A 17,673-nucleotide genomic window follows, 5' to 3' on the forward strand; every position below is an offset into this window, starting at 1 on the left:
GCCAACAGCATCACAGCCTGAGCCAGCTTTCATTTTATTATATATTGCCTTGAGAAAGTTTAAATTTAGGAGAAGGATCTTTTTTGGCTGCTTTTGGTCAGCAGTCTCCCTTCAGCCACTGTTTCCATGAGCTCCTGGGAAATGACCAAAAATATTCATCTGATTGCTCTTTTGTGGGACATGCTTATGTGTCACAGCAATGTGAAAGGGATACCACTTCAGTGATATAATGCATATTTTAATCAAAGGCTAAGGAATTATTACTCTACAGCTTTGAGATTTCAACTTCCAAAATTCTATGTGAGCCCCTCAGGGGTAGGTCAAGAAGGATAAGGCACTCCCAACATACTACCTTCAGAAAACTAGTGCGAATATATCTTAAATTTTGTAGAAGTAGAAATAATCTAAAGAGAAAAGAAAGAATATCAAAGGAGAAGAGGAAGGTCTCCCACATAAGGGGTCCTGTGAGCTACCAAGAATGTGACATTTCCATGTTTTTCATTAAAAAAAACAAACCACGAAGGCGGGGGGGTAAGAAATGGTTGCACATAATGCAGCAGCTCCTCAGTTAATGTAAACTGGCGCCGGTTCATTGAAGTCAATGGAGCTACAGTGACACGTACCAGCTGAGGATGGGGTGCTCGGTTTGTAGGCATCTGGCATAGTGCCAGCCTCTGTCTGCATACAGACTAGTATTGTGTGTGTAAACACTGTCTGACTCCCTAAAAATCATCATTTTTAAAAAATGCTTTCCAGCGCTGGCGAATCTGTCACGCCAGACAAACCGCGGGCTCCCTGTTTGCGGTGCCTCCTCTGGGCAGCGGATCCTGGCAGCCCTCTGCGGGCTCTGGTTTTGCTCACCAAATTCCTCCAAGCTGAAGGATGGCTCACTCAAAGCACAAATCAGAGCAGAGCCCAAAAGAACAGCGCTTCCTCTGCCCCGAGTAACGAAACGTTAACGTTCCACGCTGAGATTGTAGCGTGGGGGCTAAATGGTGTGTTAGGAAGTAAAGGGAGGGGGTTAAGCTGCACCCCACTGGGAGCCACCAGGAATCCCAGATTCCCCTCTCCACCTCCAGACATTATGATATCCTCACACCGCAGACGAATTCTCTATTGCTGTCCAGCCCAAAGTCCCTCCTTCCCCACACAGCGAATAAGAAAAAACTTTGGCCATATCTTGCCGGTTTCTTTCACCTGTTTTGGAAAGAGGCAGGGTCCCAATCTACTTAATCCCTTAAACAGATGGACACTGTGGATTTCCACACGTTTTCCTCTGGTGTGTCACATTACTTATCTTACCTACCCATATCTGCAGTTCAAGGTAGATTTTTGTTCCTCACCAATGCACTACTAATGCTTAAAAAAATGTGTTCAAATAAAGCACCTTGTAGGCATTCCAGAGATGTCAGTCCAAGGGGCTGACTGCCTCTGGAGCATCCATTTCACTGTTTCCAAGGGGAGCACCACTATAAAAGAAAACATAAATTTTTAGTCGCAAATTATTCTATTTGTTCGCATGACCACATAAAACAAAGGAAGAAAAAGCACACGTGCTTTTTTTTTTTGTAAAAAGTTAATGACAGGTGCTCATTTGAGACAGAAATGTCTGAAAACAAAGGTGCTTGGCAGCAATAAGATCAGAGACAGAATCCAAGTTGGACTTGGCTTTTAATTCCTATAATTAATATGCTGTAAAAGCATCTGAGATTTCCATGAGGGTATACAAACCTGAACAAAATCAATAAATTTATTTCTCTATTGACTGTCCAATTCTCTTACTCATTTAAATGAAGTCATTAGGATTTATACTCAAAACTGAGCTTCAAGTCAGATGTGTGTTAGTTGTCCCAAGATTTGCTTTTTAAGGCATAGCACTTGGAGGGAAGAAGTAATTTTTAATCCTTATCTGTGTGCCAAATTTAATAAACACATCTGCAACAGACTGCTAACACAACCACTTAAAACACTTGGGTAGAATTTATACCCACTTAAATACACTCTGCCATTTATCCAATAAAATGTGATTATAAAAGCAACAAATTCACCTGATTTCTGAAATATTTACATCCCATTTTAGCACCAAAACCACATATAATTAATAACTATAAAAACAAGGGCTAGGAAACCACCACTGTTTTGTCATACTTTCATTTGTTGACAGTGGTTTTAGTTAATTAAAACCTGTGTCCTGTGAAGAGGAGGGGGATTGTTTTCGGGTTTGATATTTTTATTTGTTTGTTTGACTTTTTTTTGAGATCACAGACAGTGATGGGAGAAAAAGTCAACAGTAACCAACAAGAGATTTCACCAAGAATTCAAACCAACCAAAACTGAAACCTGTTTTGATTGGAAATGAAGAAAAGGAAGTGGGTGCTCAGATCCAGATCTAAATTAGTTCAGCTGGTGGTTTGGGGTTTGGTTTCATGACCAAATCAGGGCTGGGGTTCTCATACAGACCTGATGATGATGAAACCTTCTGAACTTGAATCATGTAGCATGAAATCTCATACCCTGCTGTCTCGAGACTTTGGTCTCCAAGACTAGAAATCTTTTCATAGTTAGGACTGGTTGACTCACACTACAGCTTTAGAAGTGTCTTTTGGAATGGATTCTTCAAATTTCCCTTCCTTAGTCACTGTTTTCCATGATCTTAGAATCATCAAGGTTTTAAGATCAAGTCCTACCATTAACCCAGCACTACCAGTGTAATGTGATGCACAGGAAGAGCTTTGTACAAAAATCTGATGTTTGCAACCGATATTCAAAGTATTTTAATTGAACTTTAATTGTTTTGGCCCACATGCAAAAGAATAGCCTTTGACTTTCACTAATGTCCAGCAGAACAAGATCCTGCAAAACATGAGGAAGGCAAGTAGCAGAGCACAGACCCTGAATTTCAGGAAAGCAGAGAATGCCTGCTGTAGGGAACTGGTAGGGGGCATCCTGTGGGTTCTGAAGGAATCAGGTTGTGTCCAGGGCCATGTCCTTCTCAGCACAAGAAAGCCCACCCCTGGGCTCTGCACATCAGCAGAGCAGCCTGGCTAAACTGGGAGATCCCGACAGAGCTCCAGTGCAGAAAGCCATACACAGATGATAGAGTCAAGGACAGGCTACAAAGAACAAACACAGACATTTCTCAGGCACAAAAGGATGCTTTTAGCAAAGTCAGAGTCCAACCGGTGTGTTAAAAATGACAAGAACTTCTAGAATCACTTCAGTAGCAGAAGGAAGAAAAGGAAGTGGTTTGGCCATCAGAAGGGGTGGGTGAACTTCCCAACAGCACACCCAGGTAAGGCTGGGGCACACCACGTTTTCTGTGCCTCAGCTTCACCAGCAAAGTCTTACCCAACCTTTTCACTCTCAAATATGGCTCAAAGGTGCAAGAATTTCCAAGCAGTGAAAGCAAGTCAGGATCTCTTAAGAAATGAGGTCCCCATGCTGCCAGAAGGGATGGAGACAGGAGTGCAGAGACCTTTGGTGGCAGGGCAGGGACACTCTCTTATCATTGATGGAAAGTTATGGAGACAGAGGGAAGTCCCCAATGACTGAAGAAAGGCAAATATTTGACCTATTTTCAGAAAGAGCAACTAAAGAAGATGATCTCAAATCCTGGATGCAGTAGGCCCTTTACTGGAACACTTTAGAGGACTCCCCAGGGAGCTCTGCTTCCCAGTTCCTTACTGTCCATGCTGCACAAGTCTCTTGGCTGCACTGATCCATAACAGTGGCAACATCAATCCAAAAAGGGGACAAAACGTGCCACCAGGACCAGGAGTGTGAGTGAAGACAGTCTGTTCCCAGATCAGATGATCCATGTCTGTCCTGCTTCCACTGGCTGTTAATTCAGTGTTCAGAGGCCACAGCATCTGTGCAGTCCCACAATCTACAGTATGGAATTATTTCTAAAAATGGAAGCAGTTATGCTGGCAGTTGTTGTCTTTGGGTCAAACTAAGATGCGAAAAGATGTGCTTAAAGCAAAATTCACTCCTTTTCTAAAAAATAAACACTGCCTTTGCCATAGACCCAGCTCTTTTTTCTCCCCTGTATACGTACATACATAAATACATTTATGTATACATGTATTTCTTTTATATATGTGTACACACACACACTCCCCTCTCCATATAAGGTCTTGGTAAATACGAACTGGATTTGACTCGGAAGGGAAAGAGACAGTTTAATTTTAACAGGCCAAGCACACATCAGACAATATGAAGGACAAAAAAAAATCCCAAGCTAAGACCATGTAAGGTATGTATCAACCAGTTCTGAAAAAGGTTCCCACTGGAATTATTCCAGACTAAAACAATGAGTCATCCCCTAAGGAATCCTGTCCTCACATGAAATATATAAATCATTGTCCATTTTGGAAGGATTACGCCAATAGCACATATCATTAAAATGTTATTTCTTTTAATAGTGCTAAGACAAAATCCAGCATTTTGTTCCATAGATCCTGATTTGCAGTGTTACCAGGAGTCTCACCACGGCCCCCCAGGGACAGAGTCACAAGGACATTCAGTTCTTGCACAGTCAATGTATGTTCCCATATGCCTCAGCAAATCTGGGCAAATGCAAACAGGATCCCAGACTTCAGAGGTTCCCTCACTTTTTTTCTTTTTTTTTTTTTCCTCCTCAATTCTGTGAGACAGAAAAGCTCCATGAGGTGGTTGTGGTGGAACCTAAAGGTAGATCCTAATGCCATGCCCAAACATCTCAATGCTTGATGTACAACATGAGCAGCTTCATGACTTCTCAAATCAAGATACTGTGTCTGTTTTATAGTCCTGGTATTAAAATTACTGAATTTCTGCTATTTGCTGAAGAGGACAAAAAGGGGATGTGCTACCTAAGGGAAAAATAAGGCTGAAAATACTAATGGAAGGCAAAAGATTAATGGCATAAAAGCTGGGGGTAGATAGAATGAGTTCATTATATGACATTCCAAAGGAACAGGGTTTACTTTCTATCAAGTGTTTCCCATTAGAAATGTAGAATGACAAACACAATTTCTAGTGTCTGATTTTGAAGGCCTGTCATGTGACACTGAAATGTTACACAGATAAATCATTATTCCTGCACATAATTTGTTCTCCATAACGCCCAAATGCTTCACTCCAAGTGTCACTGAACTGGGTATTATATAAATATATGCCCCCACTAAAACTGTCTCGTAACTCCAGCTGGAACAACTGGTCCCTAACGTCCATGGCAAGAGAAATCAAGCAGGGATTCTCCATTTTCAAAAGGAAACTCACTCATCTGCATAGTTAATGAAGACATCTTTAGCATTTCCTTTCTCTGGGGCTTTTTTCTCTGGAATCGTTTCCGTCACGGTCTCAGCCAAGGGCTCACAATGCAGCTTCACAAAGCAGCACCGTTTTATTTTGCACCCTGTGGGGACAGTCACCATTTGTCACAGTCAGAGCCACGGTTATGCCACTCCTCGGGCATCTGGGGCACGAAAGAAGGAACCTGGTGGACGCTAAAGCACTGCTTGGTCACTGCTGCTTCACCGGGGCGGTTTCGGAGCAGGTGCCCCGCTGGAAATGCCCGGTTTAGTGCCGAGGTCAGCATGGGAAGGGGCTCTGCCACAGCTCCTCTGAAGCTGAAGAATCACAGTCTCTCCCTTTGGTCAAGGCTGTAACACTGAGCACACGTGGTACAAAGTCTCAATGTCACAGAGGAGTTTGTTCTTTCTTGTGAATTAATACGCATGAACAATTGAAATAACCATGAAAAAGTTTATATGGGATTTTTTTAAAGTTACCTAAATGAGCATTATAAACATAGAATGATGGAACAGATAAATAATTATTTGTTCCCAGGCCTATCAGTTTTGGTTATTGTCCCAAACCAAGCTATAATTCTATAGGAATATAAAATAAATTGTGGGACTCTGAGGAGGAAAAAGCTTAATAATGAGCTTTGCAGTCCAATCAACCAGTCCTCATCAGCCTAAAAACAGTTCCATCTTTACAATATGGTTTTTTGTGATTTAACTTCCACAGACTGCTACTACTGCTTCCCTTGCGACAGCATACCATGGCAGCTTTCACCACCAGGAAGGTTTTCCTGACATCCAGCCTGGATATGCTTTTTTCTCAGTTTTACCCCATTAGTCCTAATTAAAACTCCTCTGTATCAGGTGAAATCCTTCCAGTCTGGAGCCTTTACACTCAGTTATTACTCATGGCAGCTCGTATTGCTCTCTTCAAGCTCACAGAAGAGCTGAAAACATCTAAACACAGCAAAGCTCAAAGACCAGGAAAAGGTCAGGGTTGCTCCTGCTTTCATCAAGGAACCACATTTTAGACTTCTGTTAAAGACTGAATGCAAGCTGTACTGGTAGCACAGTATTTTGTAAAGCAACTAATTTGAATTTCCAGCGCTGGGGACAACAAATATTTGTCTTCTTGCACAATTTTAACAGAAATTCCTTTATCAAGTATTTATAGTAAACCTAATAATGGTTTTGAAAAAGTATCCAGACTCATGATATGCAGAAAAAGAGAAAAACAGAGCACAGTGACTTTTTTCTTAACTGCTATCCTTACACATCCATGCTTTGAGGCCAGCCAGGACTAGCAATTTTTGAAATATTTCAGTATTTTTAGGCACTGTATTACAACTGACAAAGTTTGAAAGATAATGACCTGAGCTATTGTTCTGCTCTAATCCTATTGTGAGGAAATTCACTAAGAACAAAGCTATGAGTTTAAAACATAATTTATAGATTCGGTAGAAAATACATACTCAGATTTTGTTGCTTAAAAAAAAATAAAAAAAAAAATCAAATACTCAACGAGCAGTTTGACTGAGTCATCACAGACAATCCCTCAGGTAAGTTACTAAGGACATGATCCATGACCACTGAAATCAAGGAAAAGACTCTCACAAAAATGCCTACAGGCTGTGGATAAGGTCTCCAAAATTCCCAGTGTCTCTGGGTTTGCATCCATGAAGTGGAGGTAACATTTGACCACCCAAGTGCTGCAAGGACAGCTCTGTTAATCTGTGCTTGGTCAGTGGAGTGATGGGAACCACATATGTATCTACACATGGAAATTCCTCAAGACATGAAATGGAAAGATCCCCATAGCCATAAGCTAGAAGAGATTTATCATTAAACACTTCCATTAATGTGCAAAGCTGGATGCAGTTTGTCACGAGGTTGGGAATACACGACTCCTGTGGCTACCAAGGGCTCCTATTTATGTTCCACTTTGCATCAAATCAGTTTGTGCAAACAATATTCAACTTTCCTTCTCTTCTTCTTTAAATTACTTTATTTTTGAGCCCTGCCTTCCTCCTCCCATTCCCCCAGCAAGAAGCTGGCAAGGGATGTGGAGCATCTGGGTTGGAGATGACAGCTGGTGGGTGAGACAGCGTCAAGCTCTTTGCTGGCTTTTACTTTGGTCTTCTGGGAATGAACCAAAATGAGATTTCTTCACAATAATCACCCCATCTTTTGCCCTTGAATAAACTTCAGAAGGGATCATGAGCCAAGTGCTCTTTGGGCAAATCAGAAGAAGTTTTCATAGTCCATGTACCAGAGTTGGTTGGAAAACAGGATCTCAACCCCGTGGGAAATTCCAGTGTTCCAAAACATGTTTTGTGCTCCGACTTGGAAAAAGTAAAACTTTTTGTCAGTATGAAGGTTTCCTCAAAAGAGTTGTCTTTAAAACATTAAATTCCAAATCTAATGTTACTTAGAGTGTGATATAGACATGGCATACTAAATGCATCATGAGTATTAAATTTTATCAATACAATTTAGAATTAAAGATTAAAACAAAAAAGTAAAGAAAAAAAAAAAAGCCCCTTAAGCCCAGGCAGTGGACTGTGTGAATGCAAGTGCTGTTTGCAATGACAAGGACATCTTGGAACCTCTCTGTGGCACATTTTTGTGAGTGCATAAAATACCATCGGTGTCATCAAACCATTTTTGGGTGGTTTTTTTTGTTTTTTAAAATATATTCTTATTCTTACACAACATTTAATGAATACTTGGGCATGTGTTCACCTAGGATTCCTTACAGGAAACCCCTGTGGCTGTAATGATCTGCACTGATTGAGCTCCAGCTCTAAACTGTAAAACCTGCAGCCCCAAACACGGGGTAGAGCAGTTTTTCTCCTTTCAGTAAAAGCTGTCTTACCAGTCATTGATACTGCAGCTAAAAGGCAGCAATATCTCTTGATTTGTTATTTGGATGGGAAGCACATCCACGCCTGTGCTTAAGCCCCACACCTTAGTGCTGTGCTGGGAGAAGGACACAGACAATGAGCTCTCTGTGAGCCAGGCCTGCGTAACGCCAGCGTGGTCAAACTCCTTGTGCAAGCCCAGCAATATCAAAGGCGGGCAAGGAGCGACTGGAACCTTGGAGACAGGCTCCTTTTCACAGACATTTGACTAATCTGATGATGCATCCACAGCACTATGCGCACTAGGGCGAGGAACCTGCCTCGACAAGCAGCAGCCTTTTGCCTGTCAGCAGGGTTTACCCGAAGGGAAGCAGCCCCAGCCCCATGGGTTTGTGCAGCAGGGCTCCCAGCAGCCTCAATTACCTTATGAATACCTTGGGTATGAGGCTGTAAGAGAACTGAGGTATGAGGTTGCAAGAGAATAATGCTGGTGTGGGTGCATGAGATCGACTTCTTCTGCACATAGGCCTGATTGCCTCGAATGGGGCTGCAGGGGGAAGAGACAGGAGAAAACCAGCCCAAGGTGACACACGGCAGCAGCACTACCAGTGTGCTCGTGACACCCAGTAGACAAGACAGCCACAGAAAATGAGATGAAAGCTGTAGCAAGCAAATAATTGGGGTACTCATCGAAAGGAATCTCTGTCTGAGAACGGCTGGGAGGAAACACTGTGTGTTCACATGGAGTCATGTTTGTGGGCTGGGAGGTAAGCAGGCAGCTGGGCAGGCCAGATCCCAGTGTCTCATCAGGTACTGGGGGATTCAGACTGAGCTCAATCCGATCTGCATTAAATCCTCAGTGGGCACAAACATTTCTCTTCCTGGCTGCACAAGCCCCCTCAGCTGGTTTTGCTGCTGGTCCCTGTGAGGAACCACAGCACCTGGAGCATTTGCAGGTGCTCCAGAGGGATGAGCTGCCTCTTGGTGCCACTTCTCCCTCCAGGCTGACTCCTATCACTGAATGTTACAACCTGATCCCTTTCCCCCTGCTTTTCCTATGACCCTGTTCATTATTTATGCCAACACACAAGCGACCAGATTTATCAGAGTATTGTCCATCATTCCATCAAACAATTACTTTTCAGATTCTCTATATCTCAAACTGCTTCTCCAAAGGAATTGCTTCAGAGTCAGGGATTATTTACTGGCAACCATGAGTATGTCAAACCCTCCAGATGTTTATTATTACTACTACTTTCCAGGGGTGTCAGCCAATAGCTCTGTTTGTGGCTCGCCCTTCACCAGGACATCAGATAACTGCAGCTTATAGTCCTGGATTTAGCACTGGTCACCCTTTGATCCAGAATTCACTCTGCTTTCTGCTAGGCTGTAAAATGGTTCACCATCAGTCTGTGAAACTGGTCTCACCCCTTTGTTGGTACTGAAACCCTGTATTTATCAGCCAAATGGATATTACAGATGGCTAAATTGACTGATTCTGAATTTGGCCTTGTAAATGGCTGACAAATTTGTGGCAGGGTGTATTATTGGCAGATAATACAAGGAATATTTTAAAAGGCACAAGCTTTGTCCGTCATTCAATGTTCAAGATAACCTCTGTGTTGGGAAAGGTGAACTTTCCAACAGGACAGATGTATAGACAGTGTTCTGTGGAAATTTCATTCTGCTTCTCCCAGCACATTTTCTCGCCCTCCTCAGTGAATAGTTTTCTGCTCTTCTTGGACCTCAACTTTTAAACCAGAATTAGTTCCAGAAACATACCCTTCAAATAACTAGAATAAATCAGCTGGGCCCCCCTGGGCTTCCAGATAAAACTCCATGCACACAAGTCCTATTAAAAATCAAACTTGTCCCGAAATCCAAAGAACAGAACTGAGTCTGTTCTTCTTCCAAGCAACATCCCAAAGAGAGAAAGAGCTGAAGGAGGGAGGATGGAACTGGGAAAAGCAATTCCTTCAGCAGCAGCAGCAGGGGCCGCCCGCTGCAGAGGATGTGTGCCAGGTACTGGGTGGAGATAAAGCAGGGGATGAATGGAGAGTCTCCTGGGGATTTCTGCCAGCTGCCCGAGACTCAGAACTGAGCTAACCTGTGCCACGGGTGGGGCAGGGCATCAGGAAGCCATCATCGCCTCCCAGCTGTTCCTTCCTTCCTCCACCCATGCTCAGCGCTGCGGAAGCCAAGCACGGAGGAGGGTTTTGGCAGGGCAGCAGCAATGTGCCAGTGGCAGAACATGTGTTTAGCTCATAGAATTCCTCTGTGGCTGCAAGGATCAACACGCCCGTGCTCTGTGCCTAAGCCCTCATAAAGGAGAACGCCGGCTTACATAAAACAGGCGAGCAGAGGTGAGGGGCAAACGAGCGGCGCACTTGCCATGCGGTTAAGGATGAAAGTCAGTTCTGCTTTGTTCCTGCTGTGGGAAAATTCCTGCTGCAATAACAACAACTTTCATTTTTATGGATCCCTCATGCTTAACAAATTGACACACTATTTGTCTCGGCACCCCTTCTCCCACCACGGAAGTGGAGCAGACTCTTGGCTAAAACACAGTGTCCGTTTTGGGGCAGCGCCCCAAAACTTCTGGGCACTTTGGAACAGCGAATGGATGGACTAACAAAGGTGTCTGAAGCGCACCAAAGTACCAGCTCAGGCTCTTACAGGCATCCAAAGCCAGGCAGAGTTCCCATTGATTTCCAGTAGAGCTCAGAGAGGATTAGAATTCCTGCTGAAGTCCAAGTAGCTAGCTGCCTTGGAAGCTTAGCCTGAGAAAAAATTCCCTGGAGACAGGCAGTGTTCATCCCTATGCTAGAACCTGACTTGGCACACCACTATCTGCAATCAGCATCTTGAAAACTGTGCCAGAAAATCTATTTTTGCCCCCCCAGGAGAATGAATTCTTTCAATTCTCCAAATGGATACAATTTATTCTACCCAAGTAGTCCCAAAGTTATACTGAATCATGAAAAGGGATTAAAAGGACACAGAATGACTTTATCAGTATTCCTGCAAAAATTTCCTGTTGTCTGAAACCTCCACAACAACATTCTTTGATGCACCACTTTTAAGCTTTTAGACTTTTTAAATACTACCCAAAATGTTATGGCTGTAAAATTAATAGTTGTAACCCTCAATCTGGAAAACATGTTCATCTTTGCAATGTTCTGACAAAGCTTGCACTCAAGTTTAAATATCAGAAGTTGAATCTGAGCTGAAAACTGTGTTAGAGACCACGGCTCTTGTGGGACTGAAGTTCAGATCTGTACTCAAACCAATAAAAGGTGATTATTGGCAAAATGCTTTATCTATGGACCACCAGCCACTAAAATTTCTCCCTCCTCTTGCCCCAAACAGTCCAAGTCTGTAACTTCCTGGCTTGATTTCAATGCTATTTTACCTATAAACCTCTGAAAATGGTTGTTGATTGGGGATATAAGGTTAAAAAACTGTCAGAGATGTAAGCAGTATTAAATCTATGCTTCATGGACCTTATTGAAATGAGTTCTGTTAAGCTGTGCTAGCGCTCCTGGCCTTGAAAGCTGCAAAAACTCAAGCCTCAAAATCCCTCAGTGTATACATGTTTAACACTTTCTTATTCCTCTTCTGTATTTTACCTCTTTAGATATAAAGCTTTTGCCTAAACCTGAGATTCTTTGGTTAAAATAGCGCATGCTAGGTTAAGGAAATTGAGGTATAAGAACTACAGCATTCTCAATAAAAGTAGAGAAGATTTTTTTCTGCTTTTACTTTTTCATTTTTTTTCTTTTTTTATGAGACATAATAAAACTGCTAGTTACAAAGAAACTGGAATACATTTTTCCTAATGCACATCTTGCCGGGAAGAATCACAAAGTAGAGAGCAGAGAAGCACAACATTCCAGCAGGAATTCTCTACAGACTCTCACAGGCTGGCCCAAGCAGTTCTCATTGCCAAAGTGATGTCAAGCACGGGTAAGAAACCCAAAAAGCTCTAATCTATCCAAGTTTGAACATGAAACACTGAAACAGCTCTAAAATATTCACCATAAGACACTTTCCCCAAGGAAAAGCAGAGATGAACTCTCCAGTTTCCAAAAGAGAAAGAGGGAACAAATCACACCCTTCAAGTCTGTAATGGAAAGAGAATTGCAGTGCACAGCTTTCCCCTCTCCTACACCAGTGACTAACAACAGACCCAAGACACCTCTCCCCTCCTGAGATGGGAGGGAAACATCTCAGGAAAAATCTCATGTTCATTAATTGGAGGAGGGGAAGGTTCCAGCCAAACCAAAATGAAACTAAGTCAAGTTTTCCAGCAGCCAAAATCAAGTGCGTGTGTTCTGTCAGTAAAGAAGAGCCCCGGTGTTAAAGAAGAACAGGCTGGGTTTTCCAGAGCCCTCTCCACAGGGAAGGGACCTGGGTCACCCGGAAGGCTGTAGAGAGCTGGCAAAAGAGTGGCTGAGCAGGAGGAAAAAGTATGGAAACCCTGGGGTGGACTGCTCTGCTGGGCTTCCCAGGCTGCGTTAATGCCAGATTGGTGATTCTGCGATCCCAAACTGCACGGTGCTCTGCACAGCCCTGGTTACACAGCCTGAAGGGGAAAGGGAATCCTTGGCAACCTGGAGTCCAAGGGCAGCTGGCTTCACAAGAAAAGTCATTTGGTGGGGCTTTTTAAGCTCTTAGGATGCAGACACACACAAGTAACTCTAAAAATGAAATCACAGAATTTAAAAATGTAAAGTTCAGAAATACTAACTTCATAAGCTGAATTCAGCCCCATCTCTAACAAAAAGAATATGCAATATGAGAATAATCAGTGCATAAATATCTCTAGCAAAGAAACCTTAAAATAAATTGAATTCATGCAGCAATAACCATACTCATCCAGTAATAATGTCTGCATAATAAAGGAAAAATGAAAAAGAGGGAAAAAAAAAGAGAAGGCACTGAGGTACCACAGATGCAAGACATGGACAAAACATGTATCCTGCACAGTCAGGTATGGCATTTTCTAGGTTTCTTGCTAGATGAAAACCTATTCTACGTACGCAGCTCTGCCACTTGGGAGTAATGTCATCATTTTTACTGAACTACAATAAAACTTGATGGCTTCCCCCACCCCTTTGCATCCTGTAGCCATCACTTCCTGCTAGTCCTTCAAATTCTCCAGCTCAGTGTAAAAAACAGCTCCTTCCACCTCAGAGTTAACAAATACAGGCTAAGCCTCTCCACGAGCATTGCATCTCATCTGTAGCACTCTGACATTCTCAAAAATCATTTTAAGTAACCTTTAACTTCTACTTTATCTGTTTACTTAGCAGTAAGGTGGGCACATGAAGTCATCTGCAACACCTTGTATTTTGCCAAGCAAAATCCAGCTCAGTTTAGGATTATTAAGCAGCAGGATGTCTCTCACCATGCCTAGCACCAGGGACTGAGCCAGGAGCCTTAAACCATGAATCACTGCAGCCTGAGTTAAATCCAAGTCCTGTGCTTGGGATTTTTATTAGACATTGCCTGTTTCACCGGCCTCTCCAAGAACTAGATGTGTCCTCTCTACAGTGAATTCAGCTTCAGATTTTCAAGCTGCCTAAGGTAACACTTGTCTCTTGGATAGCATTTGAAAGGTCTTTGAGCATTTTATGAAGTTAGTTTATGTTCAACACCTCCACACAAGCAAAATGAGTCACACTGATGAAGTGACTTATCTGAGAAATATCCCAGACCAAACGGTTGATAAAATTCAGGTATTCTGAAAAACACATTGGCAGCTCAGAGACATCTGAATGACAGCTGCCTTCTAAATGCTGCATCTAATTGATGCAACTCTTCAGGTTTATGCTAAATTGATTTGTTAAAAATATGACACCATTCACTGACCTAAGTAAAATGAACCCATGATTTCAATAAGGCACATAAGAAAAAAATATGCATATTTCAAAAGCATGATTCACTCCATTGCTCCTAAGAAAAGTCAAAGCACTAAATGCAGACTCTAGTGTGACTGTCATCATTGTCACAGGAATTACTGCTGCTCACATCAGTGCCTCAGATCAGCTCTGAAGCACAAGTGTGGGGCAGCTGGGGACACACGTCCCCTCTGGGTGTGCTGCACCCACCCCTGGGTCACTGACAATGCTTCAGCTTTGTGCATTTGGCTTGATGCTAACTCTGACAACTGCCAATTTTAATCTGTTTTTTCTTTTGCTACACACACCCTCTGATGAGCTGCACATATTCCTGCTGCAAATAAATACTGGATGCAGAGGAACTCTTTCGTAAGAAATAAGAGCATAGCTCAGCATGCACAAATTTGATTTAAACAAGTTCCAGGGGTATCTATGCTTTGTACTGGGAGTCTATTTTAAAATTGCCTTAAATAAGAATTTTAATGGAAAAAAGACAGAGAAAGGGAGGTGGGACTGATAACCCTTCCATCCCCGTATTTTCTAACTTTGGCCACCATGGCCAGTTCTCTCTTCTTTGAGGCTGTTTTTTATTGGCAGGCTGGCCCAGTTTCTCCCTGTAGCACATCCTGGTTATACTCTGTGAAGCCAAACATTTTCATGAATGGCACATTATCGTGGCCAGAGGTGGAAAGGAGAACACCAGGTGGGAATGAACCCAGGTGACAAAAGTGAGCAAGACATCTGGGATTCTCTGGTTTTGGATATTTCTGTTGCACGATCCACATTTTACCGCTCAGAATCCTCAATGTGAGCATGGCTCACGCTAACCCAACTGTGCAGTTAAGGCCAGAGTCCATGCAGACTGACACGTGTGTAAGTGCTGTGAAAGTGTTTCAAGGCTTATTGAGCTACACATTTTTCATTTGTGTATTTTCTATTGGACAGGAACCACTTCAGTTCAAAAAAAGAAAGCGTACCTCTTGCTCTGCCAAATGTTTGGCAGAAACCTCAGCTGCGTGTTCTGCGGGAGCAGCAGGTGAGCTGACTGAGTTTCAGTGAGTCCCTCCTTCCCTTGTCCACGGTGCACTCAGTAAAACGGGCAGTGTTAGTGCCTGCGGGAAGGCAAAGGAGCCGTGCAGTGCCTCAGCCCTGCGCGCCCATCGGAGGGGCTGGGGCTGCGCAGAGGCACCGGCCAGGCACACGCTGCAAACACAGCCTCAGCACGCAGGAACAGACAGTCTCTGCTCCCGTTCTGAGTAATGTCTGCCTTCTATTCAGCACCACAGCCCACAATGAGAGCAACAAAGACATGCCAGAAAAACATCACACTGCGAGATCCCTGCTCGCCGGAGAAAATCCTGCAACTGCTTACTGAGACATTTTCCTCAAACTATGCAGGCAAAAGAGAAGGGATGCCTCATGTTAGAAAGGGGGGAAAAAATGAAAACTATTTGTGCCCAGATTGCTTCCTTGTGAAGTCTTAGCCTGATCAAAATCTGATTTCCATGGGTTTTGCTGCAGAACTTGTGAGGGGTTTCCCCAGCTTGGGTCCTGTAAAGACCCGTTCACACTCACAGCACCAAAAAAGTGCTTGGCACCAGTTCTGCTAAAGTAGGGCTGAAGGCCTCCCTGGCAGGCTCCAGCCAGGAGGAGAGCTTGTCCACGTGAAGGACTGGAAGCTGGGCTGCAGGGACGTGTGAGCCCAGCTCTTGTGTTAAAAGTGCCACAGACACTGGCTAGGAGAGGGGACTCGTGAGCATGCAAACATGTTGGTTAGCAAGGACACTGAATTGACCAGTTTTTTCAATGGCATATTATTAATCATTATATATTTTTGTTAGAGAACTGATTCAGTTACCTGACTTGCCTTGATTTCCTCTGGGTTTATATTATCTTGTTTTAAAGGCATTCTCTTTTTTTGTGTTTATGTGCATCACAAATAATGTGTTATCCTAAACTACTTAGTCCAATCAATACTCATTTTTCTTTACAGAGTGACTATTATTCATTTCTATATTTCATTTTATAGCAGAGAATTACTATTTAGAAAGTATTAATAAAATAGAAGATTTTAGCCTATTAAAATCATACATCAAAATCAAAATGTGTGGGTTGCAAATAATTCATTCATTGGAAATAAATCCTCTGAGCTATTTGGCAAATAGTAATGCATGAAATTCCCATTCATATTAATTCTGTTGATGAATGATCTAAAGAGTGGAAGAAGTTTAACACATTAATCAAAAAGTTTCATCAACACCATTATCTAACTGCATCTGCTATAAAAACTTAACCTGGTCCTGAACAAGAGATGAAAGGCAAAGTTAACATGCAGTGTATTACTAGAGAGTCATAACCTGCCTTATTTAATAACCTGACATTTTAGCTCAAGCTGAAGTTACAGCCCCGTCCTAAACCATCAAAAACTCAGTCTCTGCCTTGTGCTTGGAATTCAGATGAGCGTAGTCCCAAATCTCCCCTATGCCATTCCAACTCATGAACCTTTGAATAATGTCACCTTTGAAAGGAAGATAGAGCCCATTGCTCTGGGCTGGAGGCTTCCATTAATCCCACATCCTGAGCAGACACACTCTGCCAAGGAAAACCAACCAAATACTTGTGGAACTCTGCTCTGCAAGGCTGCAAACCCGGTTTCCAGCATCACACATTCTTACACTCAACCATGCCTATCAGCATTTGGGAAACTCCATTTGCAGATGGTTCTGGTGAGGAGAGGGGGGCGTTTCTCTGGGGCATTTGGGTATCAGCTTACCCTTACAGAGCAGCACCTGTATTAGGTGCTAAAACTACTACATATATATAATATATATAAAAACATAAATAAACTCTGTAACTGCTAACCAAAAACCTGTCTGAAGAACCTCACATTAAGCCTCTATTTCCATTATACTATGATGATTCACTGCTAATCCAAAGCACCTTCATGACTAGGCCCAAGATGTGGTACAATTCGTTCATCTTCTTTGATCCAGAAAAGAATAACAGATTGAAGCAAGCCTGTTTGGAGAAAGGCCTTTTTGATGGGATTTTCAGCCTGATTTTCAGGTTTCTTACTGAAAGAGGATTAGATAATTGATTATGAGTTGATTACTGACCTTCATCCAACTTTGAAGCAAACTAAAAAGATGTTTCAATTACATTTTCCCCAATTCAGTGTTTTTGTGTAAAGTAAGATAACATGCCATGGCTTCTGCTTTGTGTATTTTGATTCTTTTAAAAGAGAGGAAGTCAGAAAAGTTGAAACCTCACCAGAAATTCTGTTCAGCATGAATCCTTACCCAGCAGAACTGCTGTGCTAGCAACGATGTGTTCAAGCACATTTATATGGCCCTCAGGAAGAAATGTACTTCACCCAAAGCCTGACAGCAAGAAAATACCCTTTGACTTCAGGGAGCTTTGGATTAAAACTCACATGATTAGTGACCTGGGGCAAAAATAGCAAACTATTTAATACCACCTCTCTGGGCACTCAAATTATCATATTAAAATCCATTTTATCACTGGCGGAGTCCATCGGGTTATAAACGCAAACAGATGTTCTAACGTGTCTCTGGCGTTGCTTCGGGCAGGGTAAAGGGAGCACTTTCAGTTCCATACAGT

Source organism: Onychostruthus taczanowskii, unplaced genomic scaffold (genome assembly GCF_017590055.1).
Source record: "Onychostruthus taczanowskii isolate IOZ18803 unplaced genomic scaffold, ASM1759005v1 scaffold55, whole genome shotgun sequence".
Lineage (NCBI taxonomy): Eukaryota > Metazoa > Chordata > Aves > Passeriformes > Passeridae > Onychostruthus > Onychostruthus taczanowskii.